Raw genomic sequence first — 8203 nt, forward strand, 5'->3', positions numbered from 1 at the left:
GGGGCCTGGGTTGGCTTCTGTCCAGAGACTAGTGTGTGCTCAGCAGACCCACCAGGGCTGTGTGAGGACTACTGGGCCTCATAGTGTGTATGTGTGTGTGTGTGTGTGTGTGTGTGTGCCTGTCCAAGCTCCCACTCTCCCCGCTCCCCCACCCAGGAACCCAGCCTTGAACCTTGTGCTCCAGCCTTGGACTGTCCCCAGGCCTTCAAAAGGCCCCTACGTGGGGCCTGGAGTGGCTCTTTGAAGGTAAGGAGAGAGCACCCCCCCCCCAGCTGGAGCACTCCCCTCGTGTTCCCCTCAGTCTGTGTGGGCTCCTCCACACAGGTCTCCACAGGTGCGTGGGAGCCCAACCCCGCAGGCCTTGCTCCGCAAACTGAAGGGACAAAGCCAAGGGCCTCTATCTGTCTTTCCCTCTCCTTGCCTGGTGTACAGGTCCCACCCGAGGGATCTGGCCCATGGGCCTGGGGACCACCGGGGGGATGGGCCAGACCAGCAGTCAGCCCCTAGGGAGCAACAGGGGGCTGCTATGAGAAAAGGGAGGGGAAAGCAGGATGACTGATGAAAGCAGGATGGCCCACGGGTCCTGAGCAGGCAGGTCACTGACCCCCATGAGGGCTCAGCGAGAAGGACCCTGCCCACAGGAGCAGGGTGATGTGCCGGACGATATGGCCTTGGGACAGAACAAGTCGTGCCCACAAGCACAGGCGGGCACAGATGCCCAGCGAGCAGTCTTTCTATGGCCTCCTGCCCCCGCAGTGAGGACCTGAGGACCCACGGCTTCCTCCCTCCTGTCCCTCCCCTGGTGGTTCCTAACTGGCACATGTGGGGTCAGATAAAATTCTGGTTGGCCCACGCCTTTCTCCAATCCCCCAGCTGACTAAAACTGCCATGCCAGGCAGGGCTTCTAGAAGTTTCCTGGCCATACAAGGCCCAGGGTTCCTACGGGAGCTGTATGCCTGGGGGGCTGACAGTGGAGGGGCTTTGATCACCACTGCTCCCAGAAGAGCCAGCCAGGGCTGCGGGCATGACGAGGCCTGGGTGACAGCGCCTCCCGGGGGCGTTGTAACCTGGAGACAGCTTGGGGGGCGGGGGGGTGCAGTCCGCTGCCTGGAGCAGTCACAGGAGCCAGGGTGTTGGCTTCTGGAGGCTCCGGGGTGCTGCTGATAGTGTAATCGCCAAATCTAGAGATGTGCAGAACCCAGTGTTTAGAGGTGAGTGCCGCTTTGGGGAATGGAAAACTGTGTTTTAGTCGCTGTAGCTTTAAGTGTTTCCTTATGCTTAAGAATGCATTCCTCAGACATGTGAGGGTGGGGGTAGCTGCTGCAAGAGTCACGGAGGGAGGGAGACCTGGTCCCTGGGTGGACATGGCATGGAGGGATGGCCCAGCAGCTGACCCCCAGCGTCCCCACCCATGGGCTCCGGTCACACCTGCTCACAGGGTGCTCAGGGTCTGTGTGCAGGCCCACCGAGACCCTGTCCCTCTCGAAGGAGCTGAGAGAGGCTCCTCTGTTGTACTGTGTGCAGCAGCACTCAGCCCAACCCTGGCCCACCCAGGCCTGCTTCCCCCTATCCTGAAGAGCTGCCCCAACTCACCACCTCCTGGCACCCCTTCCAGAGTGTCCCCCGTGCCCCCAATATCCATTTTTTCCTGGACACCCTTCCTGGAATGGGTATTGTGAAGGGCCAGCTCTCCAGACTGGGCTTCTCATTCTAAAGGTGGCCAAGGAGGACCAGAGAGGAGGAGGACCCCCTGCACCTCAGAGCCCACCTGGACAGGCCCACCCCTGGCCTCCCACTGCTCTGTGGTGGGGAAAGGTGCTTTCTCCTGACAGCTACTGAGTTTGGACTGTCTATGAACAGCTGTTGTCTCTACAATGCTACTGTGATGTGGGGAAGGAGTCAAGACCAACCAGTCAATAAAAGGTGTGTTGTTGTTTTTTTTCATAAATCTTTATTTAGATTATTACAGTTGTTCCTCTTCCCCCCCACACACACACCCATAACTCCCCTCCACCTGGTTCCCATCCCACCCTCTTCCCTTAACAATTGCATATAAACAGTTTACCTGGATATAGCAATAAAGCTGAATAAACTACTCTGCACTGCATAGTTGGACTTTCTTACATCTGGGTAGCTATTTCTTTAATTACATAATCTGTCAGGCTTATTCATCTTTTAATTTTTTTATTTTTAAATAGTTATAGATCTATATGGAGTTGTAATAAATAACAGAGAGAGCCCATGTCCCCTTCCCCCTGTTTTCCCAAATGGTGACATCTTGCAAAGTTACACAGCAAAGTCATAGCCAGGAATTTCAGCCTTGACTTTAGAGAGAAAAGGAGCCCCTACTGAGAAGAAAACGAACCTGCAGATGTCCTCTCTGAACTTGAAGAAAGGGTCAGCCGGGTGGGGAGCCTTTCCCCAGGAGGGCCCTTGGGTCTCCCCAATGCTGGACCAGCATTCCTAAGGTGGGCTGTGGCTGGCAGAGATAGGCTAGGCACTGGTTCTAGCCAGTGGTACGGTGTGGGGCTGGCACAGCATTCAGACCTCCTGCCATCTTGGGCCTGGCTCCTCTGATCCGTTATGCGCCTCCCCCCTCCCCCCACCCCCCAGGTCATCAAGGCTCTTCCTGCCAAAGCCACAGGTGCCCAGCACAGCCTGCCTCATGGAGTGACCTGGGCAGGTGCTGGCTGGAACCAAGGTCAGGAGCTCAGAGTGGGCTGCTTCTGTGAGGGACATACCAGCAACAACATGTCGAGGAAGTGTGCGGGTGAGGGGCTGAAAAGCACAGCCCAGGAAGGTGCACAACACGGTGTTCATGCCGCAGAAAGCAGAGTGAAATGGGTAAGGGAATGCACTTTACGTGGGTGAAACATACGTTTGCCTGAGGATGTGAGAATCAAGCCTGTGGAATGAGAGGAGAGTGTGGCCACAGGGGATCTGGACAGGGCGAATGCCATAGATTGCATAGAAAATGCAAAATGAGGGTGGAAAAGACAAATCCCACTGCTGGTGATTTGATTTGAATTTTCATATAAAATGCACTGTGCACAGAGTACACACTTTTCCCAAAATCCCATGAAAAAGTTTAAAGGATCCCAAACCAGCTGCAAGTCAAAGTTCAAAACAACTTCAAAAAATGAAAAAAAAATCGCTTAGCCCACATTCTCTGAACTTAACTCTATGTAAAGCAAAATGTTAATGAAACAAAAATATGCGATACAGCCTAACTAGTTGAAAATGTTCAATTATTCTTCCAAATGCCAGTTGAGAATGCTGAATCCCAATTATCATTTGACCACTGTAAGGCTGGGGAAATGTTCTCCTGTTTTCATCCATCACAGCACTGTCCAATGGACTCTTCTGCATGGTGGGAGTGCTCCACACCTGTGCTGTCTAACCTGGTGGCCCTAGCAGGGGTCTTCAAACTACGGCCCGCGGGCCACATGCGGCCCGCAGAGGAGTCTGATCCGGCCCGCCAGGTTTTTTGGGCAGTGAGCGCAGCCGAGGTGTTACAGTAGGAATTAGTAGTTCATATAGTCCGGCCCTCCAGCTCTCTGAGGGACCGTGATCTGGCCCCCACTTTAAAAAGTTTGAGGACCCCTGCGCGGCATGTAGCTAGAAATTGAATTTTTAGCTCTAGCCAGTTTGGCTCAGTGGATAGAGCATCAGCTTACCTGAACACCTTTGAAATGAGCTATGATCTTTGTGCACCTAAGATAACACACGTTTGGAATGTCAAGAGTAATCATATTTTCCAGACCCTGCAGGGCACAGCTGCCACCAGAGCAGGAAGTCACAGAACCTCCCATGGTTACCTGGTTCCCAATTACCATTTCTCTGTGATGTAAATGTTAGTTACTCATTATCCTGCACCGACCTACATAACCCTCCTTAAATGTTTCTTCCTTTGATTCTAATGTATAAAATAAGCTGGAAATGCCCGGCCAGTGTGGCTCAGTGGTTAAGCATCGAGCTATAAACCAGGAGGTCAGGATTCAACTCATGCTCAGGTGTCAGGCTCAATCCCCAGGATCGGGCATGTAGGAGGCAGCTGATCAATGGTTCCCTCTCATTATTGATGTTTCTATATCTCTCTCTTTCTCCCTTCCTCTCTGAAATCAATAAAAATATTTTTAAAATAAAATAACCTGTAAAACTGCCATTCCCTGGAGCATTTTCTTAGTCCACTGAAATTTTTCTTTCCAGCAATTGTGTAGGTTGGACTCAGATAAACTCTTTTATTTAAAAAATTGATTGATTGATTTGAGAGAGAGAAAGAAACATCAATTGTTGTTCCACTTATTTATGCATTCATTGATTGATTCTTCTATGTGTCCTAACTGGAGATTGAACCCACAACTCTGGCATATTGGGGATGACACTCTAACCCAGTGTTTCCCAACCTTCTCTCATGATGAGAATCACCTGGTGGAGTTGTTAAAACACAGATTCCTGAATCCCAACTAAGAAGTGCTAAACTAGAATTTTTGGGAACATATAGGTAAAATTGTATACTTAACTAGTGCTCTAAGACAGATTTTATATACAGAGCACTAAGTTAGGTATGCAATTTTACCTATATGTTCTCAAAAATTCTAGTTTAGCACTTCTTAGTTGGGATTCAGGAATCTGTGTTTTAACAACTCCACCAGGTGATTCTCATCATGAGAGAAGGTTGGGAAACACTGCTCTAATCAACTGAGCTATCCAGCCAGGGCTCAACTAAATTATATATATATATATATATATATATATATATATATATATATATATATGGTTGATTTTTTACAGAGTGGAAGAGAGAGGGATAGAGAGCTAGGAACATCTATGAGAGGGAAACTTCGATCAGATGCCTCTTGCACACCCCCTACAGGGGATGTGCCCGCAACCAATGTACATGCCCATGACCGGAATCAAACCTGGGACCCCTCAATCCGCAGACTGACACTCTATCCACTGAGCCAAACCGGTTTCAGCTCAACTAAATTCTTAAAAGACTTTTTCTTAGGTTGGACATTCTTCCCTCAACAATCACATCACCTTCTCCTTTCTCCAGACCTTTGAGACTCATTGCTGCTCACTGCCTGTCAGAACATGTCAGATGAGCTGGGGGAGTGTGTGTGTGGGGGGAGGGAGAAGGGGGCCTCAGGGCCATCTCACTGACCAAGCACAGGGCAGCTCTGTTATTTTCAAAGCATCCAGACCCTCAGGTGAAAGAGAGGGCTATTTTGGGGTGTGAGACCCAGACATCACCTGAGGGAGTGGGTCACAGGGTAGAAAGAGAGGCACTTCTCAATGCTGAGAAGGCAAACAAGCACGAATCTCATCATCTGCTTGTGTTAAAAGTTAAGTTAAAGAACACCCTGTAAAGTTGAACAGAGGCACCTCTCAGTGGGAGAGTAGCACAGTGCTGGTTAAAAAGAAATGTGGGTGACCCCTGAGCTCAGGTGGGCCCCCGGATACTCAGGTGGTGGCAGAGGGAAACGCCAGAGACTGGAACCACGTCCAGGACACGTGTGCAGGATCTGCTGTGCTGTATCTGGAAGAGGCAGGAACACCGAGTGTGTAATATTACACAGTGTGACTGCAGGACATCCTTCCATGACGTCTTTTCAGTGTGTATGTGCGTGTGCTGAGGGGGACCAGAGTTTGACACCCCCCCACACATACCTTTTGGGATATTGATTATTTTAAGCTGCTTATTTTTAAGAAACAAAAGAATTGGGAAGAAACTCTGACCTTCTCCCTAACTGTCTAAAGAGATTTAGGTAGAAGGCCTGCCCCAGGATGGGGAGCTACCATCACAGATGAACTACTAGTGCGACAGGAGGAACCTAGTTTGATCAGAGCCAACTCTGTGTTCCACGGTCAAGAGCGGCCCAGCCGAAACCGGTTTGGCTCAGTGGATAGAGCATCGGCCTGCAGACTGGAGGGTACCGGGTTCGATTCTTGTCAAGAGCATGTACCTTGATTGTGAGCACATCCCCGCAGGGGGTGTGCAGGAGGCAGCTGATCAATGTTTCTCTCTCATTGATGTTTCTAACTCTCTATCCCTCTCCCTTACTCTCTGTAAAAATCAATAAAATATATTTTAAAAAAGAAAAAGTGGCCCAGCAAGCATTTACCTACCAAACATCGGTGTTTCCCTCTGCCTGAGAACTGCCTCCCTACCTCCAGGTGGCACGAAAGCCTCAACTGCCCTGAAGTCCCACATTCTTTGGGATCCCCCTTATGTATATACACAATGTGTGGGGTGCAGCTACAGTGTTTGCACAGGTTCAAGCCTTGGACTGATGAGAGGGCACAGTCCTCTCACTGCCACGTGCAAGTCCAGCTTAGAGGGCAGCGCCCTCCCGGCACAGTTATAGCCAACAGCTATAGTTGTAAGCTTGAACCTATGGTCCAAACAGGTGGCCCCACATGACTCAGTGATATAGGCTGCAAGTAAACAAAGCTTGATCAGGTGCATGTAATTAAGTAGCATCGAAACTCACGAGAATGTTGTAAACATCTTGACCACGCCCTTACTTTGCCTCGTGGCATCTGGCCATGAAATAAAGGCATGGCTTGTAGCCTGTGGTACTGCCTCTCAGGAAGTAGAGTCCCACCGAGACCCAGCTTTCATTCTCTTGTCTGTCTGTTCTACGCTTTTCAGCGTGCCCCCCCCCTCACCCCCGCCCCTCAGGTTCACCTTTGGCCGTGCTGGCGCGGCACAACAATGAATTTGGGCATTTTTCTTCTGTTAATCTGCGTAAGGTTAATGTGATTATTATCCAGCAGGAAGAATTTAGAAGAGTAGAAAGCAACTTTTCCACCCCACAGTGCAAATATGTGTGTGAGGTGCCCATGTGTGTGTGTGTGTGTGTGTGTGTGTGTACAACAATGAGAATTTGAGAGCTCAAGGTCTAGCCAGAAGACTCTAGGGCAGCAGTCTTCCCTTCCTTCCTCCATCCATCCCCCCTTCCTCTCTCTCTGTCTCCCTTCTCCCGGGTGCTGACTCTGGTTCTCTCACTGGGTGGTCTACATGTCACCTGTTGGCCCTTATCAGCCCCCTGACAGCCCCACAAGGGCAGGGACTATGCCCCACCAGGCCCTGGGACCAGAAGAGGGACACATGCAGAAGTGTGAGCAGGTGCTAACCCCCAGGATAAGCCCTAAGGTGGAGTGCTGTATAGAGCAAGAGGAGGGCAGACTTTTGGGACCCCTTTGACAATCCTATATGGAGTCACTCTCAGCCATGACAATTATGTCAAGACTGAGGTAACGGGGTGTAACGGGAGAGCCCCAACCACAAGTCTGGACACTTGGGTAAGTACTCCATCAGGACTGATCTGCATGGGACTCCACCCCTCTGGGCTATAAGAACTCAGGGCTCCGACCACCCAATGCTCGAGCTTGGCTGTGCCGTGGGTCACGTTTGGAGCTCTGACCGACTTGCATTCCACGGATGCGTGCCGCCACTGCAGCCGCCTGGCTTGAGACCCACCTCTCTGCTTTCGGATGTCGCCAGGGACTTCGTGTTGGATGCTACCTCTGCTCCCTTCTATCGCATACACCTTCCCTGTGAAACCTGCGTGTGACTCTGCTGGCTTATTGGAGAGGTCGCCCCTAGTAAACCTGGCATTGTGGAAAGACACGAACGTGTGTGAGTGACTCTTCGGGGACACTCCCTTGCTTAGGACAAGTACATCTGGTTCCTGTGCTATTTGCAAATGGGGTCTGCTAGTACGTTCAGTAACAAGAGGAACCAGAATGAACCCGTGTTGGCAAGAGCCTCAGGTGGAGGGTGGTGAACAGCCACCACTTGGGGGCAGTGTGACTCTGCCATTGGTCCTGGGGACGCTCTGGGGACCACTGGGAATCAGGCTGGTCGCAGCTGCCCAGGAAGTGCAGCTGGGGAGGACAGGCCACCCACTTGGAATTTGGCCCAAGACCTGTGTTGGGCAATTCCCTGGCTCCAGGGTGCAGGACCTCCTTAGGATCCTGGTGGAGGGACAATCATATCACCATCATTCCCGGGACAGAAGCATGTGCCTTGCCCAGAGCAGGGGGCATGGAGGCAGAACCTGTCTGAGCCAGAGCTGTGGGTACTACTTCTTGGGCCACCCAGATGAACCCTGCATGCCCCCACCCCCCTGCTGTGTCCGCACCCAGGCCTGGCCCCATGCCAGGCAGGTTCAGAGACCGCCCAGCAATGCCA

This window comes from Pipistrellus hanaki (genome assembly GCF_964339955.1).
Source record: "Pipistrellus hanaki genome assembly, chromosome: 2".
Classification (NCBI taxonomy): domain Eukaryota; kingdom Metazoa; phylum Chordata; class Mammalia; order Chiroptera; family Vespertilionidae; genus Pipistrellus; species Pipistrellus hanaki.